This window comes from Cydia pomonella, chromosome 2, assembly GCF_033807575.1.
Source record: "Cydia pomonella isolate Wapato2018A chromosome 2, ilCydPomo1, whole genome shotgun sequence".
NCBI classification, from domain to species: Eukaryota; Metazoa; Arthropoda; class Insecta; order Lepidoptera; family Tortricidae; genus Cydia; species Cydia pomonella.
In genome coordinates, this window is record NC_084704.1 from 23,752,672 (window position 1) to 23,770,674 (window position 18,003).

The window sequence follows — 18,003 nt, forward strand, 5'->3', positions numbered from 1 at the left end:
TTGTGTATTCGAAACTCGCCAGAATCAGGAACTGAAAAAACCCGCACTGAAATACAAAAGTACGCTTGTTACCCTACTAGGTTGTCACAATCTTATTATATGCAAAATGTTTAACGTATTTAAATTTTCTTAGACACTAATTGTATTCGCGGGGATCACGTCAGAACTTTATTTAAGTAGCTACATTACCAACATAACTAAGTCTGAGTGGAATCACGTCATCTTATTTGAAACTTGTTAAGTTTTGTTTTTGACGGTAAAATTATGGAAGTATTCGGTGCTTATTATTTTCCGCTACTGTATGTATGTATGTATAGGCCGATATTTGTGTATTTAATTAAATTGCATTAAATGAAACATTATTCTATATGTTGCTGGGAGTATGCTTAGTAAATGTCTGCAATATTTCTAATAATGCAAAATACATTAGAATGCAAATTGTGAATTATTCCCCTATTTTAATAAATATACTTAGATGATGATGTTGTAGTCAAAGTTACGAGATGATTTTAGTTATCTTTTTATAAAAATTCTAAAAGCGTTTCATATTAAATATAAATATACCACTAGAAAGTGAAATATGAATATCACACACAACTTTTGCGTTAGAAATTATGAACTGTCGAAATCCAAATCGACTTGCCGAGGAAAAAGTACTTTTTTCTAGTTTATGTTTTATTGAACAAATAAAAATTAAACTTTCTAAAACTTAGTGAGGATTTAAAGTACTTTTACTGTTTTAGATTCAACAGGGAGCAGAACAAGCAAGCAGGTAGGTACATATTTAATTAAAATAACGTTTTACAACTTTGTACTGCTACTACTAGGTACTGTTAGTTATTTTTAAATAAAACCGAGGAAAATCCGCTTTCCGCTTTAGTAGAATTAGGATTCACCGAGAATGTTAAGCTCGAATCACCCAAGTGAATTTGTTTCAAACTCGTTTTGGATCCCAACAAACAAATGACTGTGGTTCTTTCACAAAGTCGAGGAAATACAATTTTACACGGAGAGAAATACTTTATTTCGTAACTTTCAGCCAACGCGCTGCATAAATTTTCGTGTTTTATGTGACTGAGGTGGTAAAAGAAGCAAAAGTTGGATAGGCCGCTATATAGGCTGTCGCGTTCAGTAGGTACGGATCAGAAGAAGACCAATGATAGAGGTCCTTAAGAAATGCCGATTTCAACTCCATGTATGTTCAGTGAAAATTAACAATTTGGTAGAAATTATTGAAATTAGCCTCCACACCTTATTGATAAGATAACTATCAGGACTATTTCAATTCAAATGGTTATAACAATGTAATACGTAGTAAATAGATGATGAGATTAGATGGTTGCCAGTAATTCTCTAGAAACTTTCTACCTCGCACAACTAAACTGTGGAATGAACTGTCGCCTGCGGTATTTCTGCACCGCATGTTAACGCCGGCAACGCACTTACAACCCCTCTGGCGTTGCGGGTGTCCATGGACAATTACAATCGCTTACCACCAGGCGATTCGTCTGTTCGTTTGCCTGCTATATCATAAATAAATATTTTGGTCTAGTAACCTTTATTTTGTAATAGCTTAATTTGCGATGTTGTTATTTACCGAAAAGCGACTGGTGATAATCTAATTATATTATTATTTTCTTTTTAAGTAAGTAAGTAAGTAAATATTCTTTATTGCACCACAAAGAAGACAAATTTAAAAAAAAAACAGATTTACAATGTAAAGAAAGGTAGCAACAGGCGGTCTTATCGCTGTAAGCGATCTCTTCCAGACAACCTTAGGGTAGCAGGATATAAAGAACAGTAAGTTTTTAGAACAGGTAGTGCACGAATGAATTAGAGGAATAGGAAAATTAAACATACATCAAGCAGACAGTACATACAGTACATTTACAATTTAAATAAACATATAAATATAACAATACATACCTATATTAAAATAAATAAATATTAGCTACATATCTAAATATACATACATACATAATATAACACAGCGGCACATTAAGAAAGAGACAAGTAATGATTTTTCAGTAGGGTTTTAAAGCTTTGAAGAGTTTTCGCACACCTAATATCTAAGGGCAGGCTGTTCCACAGCCGAACAGCTCGAAAAGTGAAAGAGTCAGTATAATATTTTGTAGAGGATGGAGGGGGAACAAGTAGATATTTCCGTGAAGGCCTGACGGAGGAGAGATATGTAAAACGCTCTTTAAGATATGGGGGAGTAGAGGGGTTGAAAAGAACGCTACAAAGAAGATTGAGAATATGAGAATTACGACGAAGACGTATAGGGAGCCACTTGAGCTGGGCACGGAAGTTGGAAATATGGTCAAATTTGCGAAGTCCAAATATAAATCTAATACAGAGATTTTGCAAGCGCTCAAGTTTATTGAGCTGGTCCTCATTAAGATCCAGATAACTGATGTCAGCATAGTCTAGTATAGGCATAAGAAGGGATTGTGCAAGTGCAATTTTGGTGGCTAATGGCAAGAAGTTACGTAGTCGGCGAAGTGAACCCATTGAAGCAAACATCTTTCTGCTTACCTCGCCAATCTGGGGTATCCAAGATAAAGTACGGTCTATTATGATTCCTAGGTTTTTAACTTGATGTGAGAAGGGAATGAGAACACCATCAAACATTACGTCAGGTAGCAGAGAAAAATCAATCCTAGGAATTAATTTAGAACTACCTACAATTATCGCTTGGGTTTTACTTGGGTTGACCTTAAGCCCATATCGCCTACTCCAGTCTTAGATGCAATCCAAGTCACGATTTATGGAGTTGATAATTATAGGTAGATTGCTAATGATGCCTTGAGAATAAATTTGGAGGTCGTCGGCATAAAGGTGGTATGATGAAGAGATACTACTGGTAATGGAATTTATGAAAATAGAGAAAAGAAGAGGAGACAGCACGCCACCCTGCGGAACGCCAGCCAGCGTGCTGCACCACGAAGAACGAAGAGAATCAACCTTAACGCGTTGTCGACGACCTTTTAAGTAACTAATAAACCAATCAATCACCGCAGGAGATATGTTAAGAGAATGCAGAATACCGAGCAGAACGTCAAAATCAACAGTGTTAAACGCGTTACTGAAATCCAACAATTAAATTTTATTATTTTAAATTATCTATCTCTATTTTGTGAGTCGGTAGCCTTACCACTAAGCTATCCGCATAACAACTAACGTACGGTAGGTACATGCCATTCGAAAACGCATTGAAGCGTAATATATGTCGTGATTGATTGATTCATGGGTTCTTATAGTGATCGGCACGCCCGTGGCTAGTGGCCGTGGCCATGGCTAGTGAAACCTACCTACTGTAAGACCAGAGGTCGGCACGGATGGTACCACACCGCGGGATTCCGAGTAAAAATCGTGTTCAAAAACTCTTAAAAAATAACACTCAATAGATTTACTTTTTTGAAAAAGATCGGGGCATTTGAGTCTATTCATGTTCATATTAAGAAGAGTCCAGATAGTGTTCTGCAACTTGCACCGCCTTCTTTTCCGCTCCTTTACTATTTCCCACTTTCAACTTTTAGACCTTTACACCCTTTTAAACTAGATGGTAGAAATATTTTATATTTGGGTAAGTTTTGGTATCTCAGTTTGGAGAGCAGCAGGCTGATACCAAGGTATCACACATTGGGGTCTAGCCCAAAATGTCTTTTTCTTAAATTAAAAATTAGTTATTCCTATAATTTGGATGACGGTTTCAGGTAAAACAAACATATATATTATGTGTTCTGCAGAAAATTTTGTATTATAAAATTATATGTAGTATACAATTTTACCTAATCCTTCGGGTTGGCGCTTCGACTGTGACGAGGTGCGGTTGAAGCGACCAATAAGACTCTCTTAATAAATCATCTTGACAGTTATTGCTTCGCACCTCAAGCGTTGCGTAATTACACCGAGAAGAGTTTTGTTTAACAAGTGCTTAATAACGGCTGAAAGGAACTCGCATGATCTTCACTTGAGGTTTGTTGTCAATTTTTGTCATAAAGGATGTTTATTCCAAAGTGAGCCAATAAAACAGAAACTATAGAGAAATATAGTTTGTTCTAAGTAACCCCGAGACCTATTTTTGATATGAGAAAAACTGAGTCCTAAAATTTCATAAGCCCTCACTTCCAGCCGGGAACCCAACCCGGTAAAATCTGTAAAAATAAGTCGTTTGATTACGGATATGGTTCAGCTAGAAAAATAATTAACTCGAGTGTATTTGTTATTACGTTATATTAACACCCAAATAAAGATTAAATTTTTGTCACCTTATTTATGAAAATGGTGCCACAGAGTGGCAATGGGAACACATTTTTATAAAAAAATATATTGATGTAAAACTAGCTAAAATTACTTAACTAAAACTAATAGCCAAATCAGAGTCGCGACCCCGGTGATATAAGTGCTCCGTACGCATCGTTATGAAGGGGTTAATTTTCACGATTTTCACACATTATTATTTAAGGGGTTGCTCCCGGGAAATACCGGGACCGAATGTAACGGGATTTTCCGGTATATTGAACCAAGCAATGAACCGGGATTGCAAAATTGAATGCCCGGTACTTTTCGGATTTTCGGTACCTACTAAAATTTCCGGTACACAAATCTACAAAACATTATCTGGCTATAGGATTTCTAATAGGGTAGGCTGGGTAATTTAATTAAACGTATGTGTAGAATTATAAATATGTAATTGGTTTAAAATACGACCATTACGAGTACGATTGACCATAAATATCACATGTTTAATTATCTGCCTACAATAAATATGCTTTATTCTTTACATTATTTCGTTCATTTTGACTATTATTTTTAAATCTAGAGCTAAAAACATGTCCAGAATATTTCATGACAGAAACTAAAACGACGTATTAGAAATAAAGCTCCCTTCTTTACTTAGGTATTTAAAATAACTGGTTATTTCTCTGAGCATTCAGGCCACGTACTGTTTTTTCATTATTTACGCCATGAACAGCAAAGGCCGTGAAAAGGATCTTGTTTCGTCCTCAGCTCGTTTATCATCAGAAAAAGTTCAATGTGTATTCCTATTCATTCCGTTTGTCGGTAGGTTATGTTTGCTTATTAGTTTTTTTGTTACCCTGGCTTTTTATTAGACGAGAGTAGTCAATTGACTAGAAAAATAATGGCTCTACTTTCTATTTAAATATATTGAAAGCAAAGGCAAAATTATGTAGGCATGTAAATATATTATGTACAAGATTCGAAATCAAAGGTCAAAATAAATAAAAACGTTACTATGTAAGCTATGGACATTTTTATAAATATTAGATATTGAAATATTGAAACAAAATAATAAAATCTATATATTCTTAATTACGTGTGAAAGAGCATTTACAAGTTAAATGTATTGAACAACTTCAAATTGTTATTGTTAGTGCTATAGGTATATACCGAGTAAAGTGTAAGTTTTCTCAAGATTAGCTACTTATTCATCTACATTTAAGTTGAGTTCTGATCTAAAAATAGGAAGTTAAATTACTTTATAAATGTAGACAAGCTTCAAATTGAAGTCGAGTTTTCATTGCAAACTTTTGACGTTGCGTTGCGAATAACTTCAATCAATTTCAGGGAAGTTATGTTTTGACTAAAGTTCAACGTATCAAATTTTCCACAGATATTAGGGCTCTAATGATTTGAAACCAAAATAAGTTTGTATGATGTCAGTCACGTTCAAGAGTTGAGAATTTAACCAGATCATTTTACTACAAACGCTGTACGAAGTCACAAAATTAAGGAAAAATTATTCAGAACATTTGGTACGCACTTATGGGTTACCTATGCAGTATACACAGATACTTACGTTTTTTTTCCGTTTCCAAGATTTTTTTATATTCGAGTAAAATTGACCTTTATTTTACTTGTTTTGCTGTTGTTATTACCTATATTTCTGTGTGAATTACGTAATGCGTTTCTTCCTAGTTAACCATTTAGATACCTACCTTAATTTTCACAAACAACCTCCTCTTCCTTTATCATTTTTTTTAGAAGTATCCGGTTAACACAGTGGTTCCTAACCTTTTCAGTCCTGTCACCCCTAAGACTAACTAAGGATCCTGATTTTACCCCTCCTCCCAATAATCATCAATAGTCTTTTTATTGGTCTAATCTTTGTTATCTTTAATTAAGCTTATTTACCCCCAGGGTAATTATCCCCAGGTTAGGAACCGCTGGATTAACATGACTGAATAGGTGATTATGAAAGGGAGTGTCTCGGACTGACAATAAGGTGATTTGACAACAATGACGCTCAGCGCACACGTTGTTTACCATCGCAAGGATCACTTTACCTAACAAGCACTCCCCTATAATGGATGATTTGACGTCTTGACATAAAGGATATGTAACATTTCAGTAGGTATTTATCGAGTTGTTAATACCTAGTTTTTACCTAAACGTATACATTTTAATAAAATTAGATAGACACTTGAACCCGCTACCACTGGCATTTATAGATATTGTAAAAAAGCTACCTACTGTCCAGAATCAAATGACTAAACTAGGTTAGGCCACTAGAAAAGCCACAACTAAAAGAAAAAGGTTTTTGATACATGTAATATGAAAGACGGTTGACGTAACTGGTGACCGAAAAGCTGGCGGCTTCCTCGCTCAATATTAGATTTAAGCTAGTTATAGTAATCCTCTGTAAAAAGCGCTGGTGGCCTAGCGGTAAGAGCGTGCAACTTGCAATCCAGAGGTCGCGGGTTCAAACCCCGGCTCGTACCAATGAGTTTTTCGGAACTTATGTACGAAATGTTATTTGATATTTACCAGTCGCTTTTCGGTGAAGGAAAACATCGTGAGGAAACCGGACTAATCCCAACAAGGCCTAGTTTTACCCTCTGGGTTGGAAGGTCAGATGGCAGTCGCTTTCGTAAAAACTAGTGCCTACGCCAAATCTTGGGATTAGTTGTCAAAGCGGACCCCAGGCTCCATTGAGCCGTGGCAATAGCCGGGACAACGCTAGGAAGAAATAAAGAATAGTAATCCTCTATATATATCCATTACGAATATTGTTATTGTAAGTATGAAAGAAAGTTAAATTATATTAATATTTACAGTACATATGGTGCTATTTTCCCGCATGCACGCGTGCGGGAATGAGCACTTTTCGTGTATATGTCGAAACTTTAAGGAGCCATATGTACTGTAAAACGTTGTACGATACACGTGCGAATAGGTAATTCGCAACTCGTGTGGAATTAAAACACTCCCTTCAGTCGTGTTTTAATTTATCACCACTCGTTGCGAATTTCCTATTTTCTGCACATGTAACGTAAATAATGAATGTGGCACAACTTGCTGGTCAGAGTGTAGTACTCCGCGGTACATACCATTAGGTATAATTAATAGCATTTGTCATAATATCTGGAACAGCCGGCCGTTCCGTGTGTTCGATGCGTGCCGCGACTACTGAATGGTGGTAAGTATTACAACAAATAAAAATATATTCTCTGCTCGTAGTTGGCAATTGACATGTTAAATGTTCTGGGTAACTATATTTATTTATAGTGATTTTTGTACATAATAATAATAAACAAAATAAAAAAGCCTATTATTTCTTGCATAGAACAGCCAGCATCAATAGTAACGGATGAATAGGGATTGCAAACCGGATCGATTTTCAATCCGGCCGGATCCGGCCGGATTTTGGCCCTGATCCGGCCGGATCCGGCCGGATCGGATCCGGATAGGTATAGGAATATTTAAGTTAATTAAATAACATATTTTTATAGTTTTTTGCGTAATACGTATTCCTAAATCCATAATTTGAAGTTAATAAATAACTTCTTAACAATAAAATAGAACTTAGTAGTAAAAACCGGCCAAGAGCATGTCGGGCCACGCTCAGTGTAGGGTTCCGTAGTTACTCTTCCGTCACAATAAGCTAAACTGGAGCTTAAAGTATAGTAAATTGTTAACCAAGTGATGAAACGGTACCTTTCACCCGAGTTAAACAAATAGGCAAATTTGCATAATTAGTACCTAATTAAAGTAAGCCTTTTTACTATGAAGGGAAAACTTTTTGCGTAAACTCAAAAACAGCTAAACTGATCATGTCCGCCATAGTTTTCATTTAATGTCTTTCTTAAGCTCTACTTCCACGATTTTTTTCATATTTTTTGGACTTATGGTTCAAAAGTTAGAGGGGGACACATTTTTTTTTTCTTTCGTAGCGATTATCTCCGAATATATTCACTTTATCAAAAAATGTTTCTTGAAAACCCATATTCGTTTTGAAAGACCTTTCCAACGATACCCCACACTCTAGGGTTGAAACGAAAAAAAAAATTCACCCCCATTTTACGTGTAGGGGAGGTACCCTAAAAAAAAATTAAATTTTTAGATTTTATTGTACGACTTTGTCGGCTTTATTGATTTATATATCCATGCCAAATTTCAGCTTTCTAGCACTAACCACCACGGAGCAAAGCCTCGGACAGACAGACAGACAGACAGACGGACATGGCGAAACTATAAGGGTTCCTAGTTGACTACGGAACCCTAAAAAGTGTTACAATGTGAATATTACTTTAAAAACAAAATTTGAAATCTGATTTTTATTATATTTAACTATTTGCAAGTTGCAAGTGCTCAAATTTTCGTTTACAATTAGAAATTTGATTAGTTTCTAAAGCCTGATGATGTGGGGTGGGAAATGAAACTTCTTGAAAGGACAAGTTTTCGTAACTGTTCTCTGATTGAATTCTTTGTAACGTTGACATCCATTCTAGTAACAAAAGAAGGTATTTTAATTTTAATGCGCTCCAATATTACCTTGTTCTATTTTTTTTGTCCGAGAAACTAGTAAACTGTATGTTTAAAAAAAATCATAATTTACAAAAAAGTATATTGGTTAAATTATAGGGAACGAAACACGGCACGACGATCTCATGCGAAAAATAATAGAGCGTTGGATTAAAAACCATCGCGGAAAGGGACTTCCTAAGAAAAGTTGCATGGATCAAATAAAGAATTGGCTAGACGTAAAGTAGCACGTACCAGGAGATGAAGGAAACTGCATAAGATTGGATGAAATTGTAAAGACAAAAGATAATCTTTTTAAAATTAACCTTCTCTTTAGCATAAATTAAAAATGCCTTCCATGGCATCTCCATCCTTTAATTTTTCCTTCTACTACAGTATTTATGTAATCGTCATATCGTACCACCAATATGAAAGAAGAAGAAATCCTCTCCTGTTCCCAGTCATCGTCATAATAAATATATTTTTATCTCATTAAATTTAAACGTTTTCATTCGTTTTTTGTTCTGTTCAACCTCATACCTCTCCTCCGTCACCTTTTCTTCTTCTAAAACGCACAGCGCGTGCTGTATTCAGGCATTATTTTAATTTTATCGGATCCGGTCCGGATCCGGTGATTTTTACCGGATCCGGTAGCCCCTGAAAAGTGCCGGATCCGGCCGGATTACCGGCTCCGCCGGACCGGATTGCAATCCCTAGGATGAAACAACGCGCCAAAAGTATCTGATAATCCGGATTACTTTTCCGAATATAGATAAATCTCTAAAATTCACGTTCAAAAGTACATCTTTTACAGTCCTAATTGTTGTCATATAGAACCATCACTGTTTTTTTAAGCTGTTACAGAATGGTAGATACTTTTGAAGCGTTGTTTGATCCGCTACTTTTCATGCTGACTGTACAATGTCAAATGTTAATTTACTTTCAATACAATTAATTATTTCCTAATAGTCAGTTAAATCTAATACGGGCGAATCTCTTAACGGTGGTTAGTATAGGACATAAGAAATGTAATTCAATAATTTTTACTTACAATTGCAATTAAAGTTTTATCCATACAAAATAATTCGGCCCGCAATGTAATGCAAACACACTCGGGTTAAACGCTTGTTAACAGTTACTCGTACTTTCAAAAGCTCATATCGCGTATGTAATGTCATTATTGCCATTAACTGTTATGAGTGGGTAAATAATAACCAAGTATGATGCTTTTTATCTGATAACCCAGCCTACTTAGTTTCAAAAATAAAATAAGATACTCGTACACGAAAAATAAATATTATAGGACATTATTACACAAATTGACTAAGTCCCACAGTAAGCTCAATAAGGCTTGTGTTGAGGGTACTTAGGCAACGATATATATAATATATCTTATACCTTTAAACGAGCAATTCTTGTACCTTTATATATTTCTGTGATCTCGGAAACGGCTCTAACGATTTCGCTGAAATTTGGTATATGTGGGTTTTTGGGGGTATACAATCGATCTAGATTAGTCTTATGTTTGGGAAAACGCGTGTTTTCGAGTTTTCATGCGTTTTTCTTTCGACGCAGAATATGGTCGCTAATTTCGTATTGCCGGCCACTGTCCGTCTGGTCCAGCGGGTTAAGACGCGGACGGCAAGAAGCGAGTGTTACGGGTTCGAATCTCGCCCGGTGACTAACTTTTGTTTTTTTTTTATATATATGTTCAAGTTTATCTATTTTTTTTATTTTTATTGTTTTAGACAAGTATAATTTAGTAAAAAAAATGTAGTTAAGATTATCACCTATACACCACCACATTACAATAAAAAGTTATAACCGAGCAAAGCTCGGTCGCCCAGGTACTAAATACTTAAATACATAGAAAACACCCATGACTCAGGAACAAATATCCATGCTCATCACACGAATAAATGCCCTTACCAGGATTTAAACCCGGGACCATCAGCTTCGTAGGCAGGGTCACTACCCACTAAGCCAAACCAAACCGGTCGTCAAAAACCATAGACTTAAAAAAGCAATTTATTTTAATACCTACCTATTAAAAGCACAGTTTAGTTTTACCGGTTTCGCCGCATATACCTATTCTCCACGTGTCTTCCTTGTATTTTGATAACAGGTTTCGCAACGTCGTTTGACTGACTCCATGACGTGGCAAAGATTGATGGTATCTATGAGTTTTTAAAAAACTTCAGTTATCTTGTTTCTCAGTTCTTCTTCGGATGTCTCGTATTAAATCGTCTTCCAACATTTCATGTACTACTCTCAGGGTCAAGTGCAAAATGACGCAGGATTCGGTCTTGTTATGGAGTACCAGTTGGTACTTCATGGTGAATAGCTGCTCCCTCCACCCTTCCAGTCACGGGCAAACCTTCGTGAACTCGCTGTATCGTGTTTACAATTACTCGAGCGTTTCTTGCTACAATTCGATCAGGGAATCGGTCTCTGCACAGAGCTAACGCTCGATTAGGTACCATTTTGTAATGCTTCACCGTAAATTAAAATCATGTCCATTAATTCGGGAGCAGTAACAATTGTTAAACGAGGAATTTTTATAACTTACGATTACTTCAGTATTGAATGACTGACATTGTCAAATCAAAGTTGAAATAAAATAAAATAAACATTTAACTTTACCAAAGAGTTTGTCACGTTTTGAAACAATGTACAGTCAAGGTATTAAATATCGACACGTACAAAGTGCCTAAAATATGTACACACGACCTTATTGCCTATACATTAAAGTAGTGTATACATATTTTTGGCACTATGTCCGTGTCGATATTTAATACCTTGACTGTACCAAACTTTGTGGTGTTTAGACTGTTTAGTTAATTCTCGAAATCAATTTTGGTAATAATACAATATCAGGAGGGCCGTAGGCTTATTTCCTACCATCTGGTAAACAAAATCAGACAAATGAAATACTAATTGATATCAAAATAATTATCTTTCTAGTATTAGGTACTGATATGAAATACATTTTCAGAAAAGGTGCTATCAAAGTAATTATGTCTATGCTCAAGTATTAGGAAACATCCCGTCAATTGCTGTTATCGTGACTGATTAAAATGACATTAAGTAGAAGAAGTCAGTTCTTTGTTGATAGAAATGATAAATAAATAACATATCATATCTTTAACATGCCTAGTAGCAGTCTGTCCACCAAAATAACCACAAATCATTAAACGCAGTGTAATACTAATATGTGATTATTCCTGCAGATAATAGGTAAGTTTGTAAATGCGTAGTAATCGTTTCGAATAGATATTCTGGTAACGCACCCATGTTTACAGTACATTGTTGCTGATAAAATTCAAAAATTAATTATGGGGTCACAGTGGGTCAAGTGTAACTTAAAAAAAACATCTCAATTAATGATTACACTAATGAGTTCTATGTCTGGTTTAATTTGTCGCCCGTATTAGATTTACACACTGTATACTGTTTATTTATATTTTTTTTAACTAAATTATTATTATATTTTGAAGCACATAAGTGCAAATAAGTGTAGCTAAGTATTTCGATTAGTTATTAGTTGGTACCGAAAAACTGCATAGAATAATAGAGAATCAGACTAAAAGGTCAAACAAATTATTCTTAACGATGTGTCAAAACAATACGCCAGTATCAAATGAGTATAAAGTTTGTATGAATGACCAGTTTGTATACGAGTTGACTGACTGCTAGATTCATATACTTCTGATTAAAAAAAGAAATGCTAACATTGAGAATTAGATTAATTTAAGGAATTTAGTCTTAGCGAATAATGTTATTTTAAGAATTAAAGAGATTTCGTGGTTGGTCCCATAGTAAAAGTTGCTCAGTATGACCTATATATTCAACCCGTAAATGATTGCAGGTGACTAAATAAACACCCTGTATGCGAGTAATAGGGTAAACTGTACTCACATAAGTACATCACATTATATTACATTTTCTATAATTAAGTACTTAAAGATCTCGCAGTGACAGAAAGCATTTAATGGTTGAGAATATAACTCGTCTATTTTTTGAGATACAATTTGTAGTATCTTCGTCACTGCGCTACATAATTTATTTTAGATCAAAAGTGAGCCTGTAGAGCATGACGTTGTACGGTGATTGCTCTTAGTAAAGTGATAGCTGGGGTTTGCATCTAACCACGATGGATTGCCTGGTGTTGAATAAAGAACGGTTGAAAACGTTTCAAGATTAATGAATCATAGCTGTAGACTTCTATATTAGTTTACTGCATAATAAGCTATATATATATCACTTTAAACAACAATAAATTACCAATTCGGTTAGAAAAATAATAGGGTACATCCTGTAAACGTAAAGTGGATTTTTTTTCGCTTCAACTCTATGGTGTGGGAAGTTTTTGGATAGGTCTTTCAAAACGAATAAAAGTCTTGAATACCATAATTGATAAAGTAAATATTTTAGGAGATAACAGCTTCGAAAATACAAAAAAATGCATCCTTCTCTAAGTTATACATTGTCATAAAGATAAAAAAAAATTTATCATGAAAGTAAAGCTGATTTTCAATGAAAACTATTTTAAATATGATCGGTTTAGTAAAAGGACGGAAGTGCTGCAAAGGTACTCTCTTTTGCATGTTATGATAACCCCCGATCAAGGCTGCCTATTGTGTCGGACGGGTAATTATGGAAGTCTACACTGAGCATGGCCGATTTTTTATATATTTTTTTGTTAAAGATGGAATAAAAAAACACTAGGTATAGAATTTGCAAATTGTGATACAGCCCACTGACAGACTGGCCGCTGTAGCTTAGTAAAATCTATGGTTTCGTTTGTGACCAGTAGGTAAAGTACCTAACTTAAAAATTACAGTTAATAGCTTCATTATTTTTAACACTCTTGTACCCTACAGAATTTCGTTGAAAAAGTTAGAAGTTAAACAAAGTTAACGTTGTGTTTCGAGATATCGACAAAATCGATAAGTCCTCGTTTTAATTTTGCCTATTCACTTCGCGCTGGCAGACGAAAGAAAGTGGGCGTTTATTGTTTCCCGCGCCTATGTTTCTTGCCAACGAAGCATTTCTTCTCGAATCACGGCGAGCCCGATAAACGAATATTTATGGAAATGTGACAGCAGCATGCCTATTAGAGACCGTATAACTCGGTTTGCTATTTCATACAATCAGTATATTTAACATGCCTTATTTCCTGGAAATGTTCTTTGGAATGGCTTTCTAACGTCCCACAGTGTTTCGTCTAGAACAAGTTAGGCAGAAAAAAAATATTCTTTTAGGTTTTTGGGTAGCATATTTAATATTACATACATCATTTCTAATAATTAAGGAAAAAAAAAAACATTTTTTGGTGAAAAAAAAAATATATATTCATATTTTTAATTTTATTATCTACATTTAAATAAATCATTATTTATATTTTATCAATTTTACAATAATTAATAATACAGTAAGAAACAAAATATAACAGTTAATTATATATATTTTTTTAAAAGGCTATAAAATATACTAAATCCACAAAAAAATAACAATCAAATGCTAAAGTCAGAAATGTACTTCTAAAAATCTGTTAGTTGCTTATTCTTAATACACTACATAAATTACTATTAATCGTCACCATCGGACTCATCCATCGTGTCAGAAAGATAATCTTCTTCGCTTTGGGATGTCATCCGAGGTATAAAGTGCCTAGGCAATATAGTAGGAGCTACAAGAAACTTAAGCCCCGCAGATCGAAATTAGTCTATCAAACAATGATATGATGGATATTCATGATAACCTGTATTCATAAACAATTTCCTAGTCTGCTTGTATGTGTGTAGTAGATTTGGAATTTATATAATATGCTATAATTGCCTCATCACCGCTTAATCTGCCTGGAATTCACAGAAGAATTATTGTCGTGGGAGCTAGATCTGTTTGGTTTCTGTGGGCTTTTGCTAATATGTATTTTAAATCACTTTTGCAGTGTTTCTGTTTTCTGCAGAATGCGAAGTCACTTCGGCAGCAGCGCGTCGTGAGGCATAGTACACTGGGATTGCAGCTTAGAAAATGTTATATAGATATATGGAAAAAGAAGACAAAATATACCTAGGTGCTATTTTTCATTTTGCCCGGAAATGCCCGCATTTTCTACTTAAAGTAAATAAACACGGGAAGTGCCCAATATTCATCTTTTTATAAACTATGTACTTTGAAGTAGATTTAAAAAAGCGGCCAAGTGCGAGCCGGACTCGCGCATGAAGGGTTCCGTACCATTTGAGACGTATTAAAAAAAATCTACTTGCTAGATCTTGTTCAACATTTTACCACTTTGGACACACATTTTACCAATTTGGAAGTGTCTCTCGCGCAAACTATTCAGTTTAGAAAAAAATGATATTAGGAACCTAAATATCATTTTTGAAGACCTATCCATAGATACCCCACACGTATGGGTTTGATGAAAAAAAATTTTTTTAAATTTTATGACGTATTAAAAAAAAAAACTACTCACTAGATCTCATTCAAACCAATTTTCGGTGAAAGTTTGCATGGTAATGTATATCATATATTTTTTTTTAGATTTTTCATTCTGTAAATCTATTTTTTAATTAACATATGTGACTATATTTAAATAATAACAAACTTAGTATAAAATGTAACCTAAAATTAAAACTACCTACAAAACTAAAATTAAAACCTAAAAACCAACCATTCTGTTATTTTAGAAGTTACGGGGGGGGGGGGGGGGACACATTTTACCACTTTGGAAGTGTCTCTCGCGCAAACTATTCATTTTAGAAAAAAATTATACTAGAAACCTCAATATTATTTTTGAAGACCTATCCTTAGATACCCCACACGTATGGGTTTGATGAAAAAAGATTTTTTGAGTTTCAGTTCTAAGTATGGGGAACCCCCAAAATTTATTGTTTTTTTTTCTATTTTTGTGTGAACATCTTAATGCGGTTCATAGAATACTTCCACTTACTAAGTTTGAACAGTATAGCTCTTATAGTTTCGGAAAAAAGTGGCTGTGACAGAATCGGACAGACAGACGGACATGACGAATCTATAAGGGTTCCGTTTTTTGCCATTTGGCTACGGAACCCTAAAAAGAGAGGAGGTTCTCAATTCATCAAGATCCTTTTCATGTATGCTCCCTTATTTCTCGAAGATTGCTGGAAAGTTCAAGTACAAGTCATACAAAAGTCAGAAATCATAGTCAAATTCTGCCATTCGTACGTACGTGAAGCTTACTAAGAACCTTGATAAAGAAATCCATTAAGGTACGAACTATTTGATCCAATAAAGTTTTCATACCTAGTTGATAAAAGAATAGAACATTTTTCCGGGAATGACAGAAATAATTATATTTATGTAGTTGTATTACACTGGAAAGAGCCGAGCGCGCGAAAGCCCTTTCTTTATTTTTGCTTTGATCATTGAGGTATCATTTACGGTCCTTGCACTATGTATTTTTTGAGGGTAAAATATCAATTTGACGGCTTCCTAGTCTAGTTTGTAATGATCCTAACTACGAAGCAGAAATTCCCGGGTTCGAATCCTAGTAACGGTGTTTGTTTGTATATTTATCACAAATATATGTTCCTTATTTGTGTTGTTTTGTTATATTTTAACTAAGCTTAGAAATAATTTAAAAGTGTAAAAATTACTGTCTTGAGTGGGACTTTAACTCACTGCCTCTGGATTGATACTCCAGCGCTCTGCCATCTGAGCCACCAAGACGTCATCCATAGGCAGCAAATTTTCCACCATATGGGTCTAGGGGACCCTAGCGACATCTACCGTAAGAACGTAACACTTCTTAGACGGCTACCGGAGTTCCAAGTCATATTGGAAATTCACCAATCACCCAAGACAGTATTTTTTCCAGTTTTAAATTTATTCTAAGCTTAATAGCATCGTTCGCAGACGTTTCTGCTTGTTAAAAATTAATTTATGTTATAACTACTTATGTATTCAATATATATCGCCGTCTAGTACCCGTAACACAAGCCTTGCTGAGCTTACTGTGGAACTAGGTCGATCGGAACTATCCTAAATATAACATTTAGTTATTTATTTATCATAGCATTAACAGCTGTCTGTTTTATAATTCAAACATCTTTGATTTCCTTGCACCCTAAACTGTAGAATACTATAGGTACAAAACTCATTATTTTTCGTTGCCTCACCGAGGCTACCCTGTAATGTAAAGTCATTTAATATACGAACACCTGTTCTACCGTTTATTTGAAGCCCTTCATTGCTTACTTTAGCATAATTAAGGAAAATTCATCAAAGTTCCCCCATTAATTTCACACGTCATTAAATATCGGGATCGTTAACGGCTTCACTACAGTCCCCCTGGAATTAAACTAAGTTTATTCATGTTACCTGGTAAAAAATTCTAAATTTCTAAATATATATTATAAAGAGTATTTTGCCACGTGTTATTGGAAGTGAAGTTGTAAATTGTAAGATCATTAAATGGGAAAACATTTTTGTATAGTATTAACGTTTCATGATAAAAACGTAGGTAGGGAACACGCGGTAGGTAGAAACAACTTTTTTTTATACTACGTCGGTGGCAAACGAGCATACGGCCCGCCTGATGGTAAGCAGTCTCCTTAGCCTATGTTTACACGGCCCAACTTTTATTAAAACTACTGCACCATTTTAGCTGCTAAAGCAACAGTACGAGTAGTTTCCATTAATTGGTGATCATATTCTAGCTTCGGGTATTAAAATCATTACACACATATGTGTTTGTATTGTTTACAGTACATATGGTGCTACTTTCCCACACGCGTACGCGTGTAGGAATGAGTACTTTCCGTGCATATTTCGAAACTTTAAAGAGCCATATGTACCTACTGTAAAACGTTGTACGATACACGTGCGAATAGGTAATTCGCAACTCGTGTCCATTTAAAACACTCCATTTGGTCGTGTTTTAATTTATCACCACTCGTTGCGAATTTCCTATTTTCTGCACTTGTATCGTAAATAACTATTTCACCACACCAACTGGTAAAGGCCTTCTTGATTGTTCAAGAACTAATGAGAAAGTTGAATTTTATCCACATGTGGGGCAAAGTAATCAGATACAAATTTTGAATCGTTTCCTTATGTTAGCTGTTAGAATTGACTTTCAAATGATGATTTTGGATGATAAATATTTAATTACGTTCATTTGGTTTGTTTTTTTTTACTATTTCACAGTTATATATTTTTATATATTTACATATTTTCGTCGCG

The 18,003-nt window shown here is 34.8% G+C and overlaps 1 protein-coding gene and 1 long non-coding RNA gene across 2 annotated transcripts in view; one reads left to right on the top strand and one right to left on the bottom strand.

Moving 5' to 3' along the window:
• LOC133534676 (neural cell adhesion molecule 2-like) overlaps positions 1 to 18,003 on the bottom strand; it is a 145,169-nt gene that overhangs the window by 13,800 nt on the left and 113,366 nt on the right. The window lies entirely within an intron of this gene.
• On the top strand, positions 11,583 to 14,923 carry LOC133515600 (uncharacterized). Its single transcript, XR_009799049.1, has 2 exons — positions 11,583 to 12,009; positions 14,744 to 14,923. It is a non-coding gene; the product is annotated as an uncharacterized LOC133515600 (long non-coding RNA).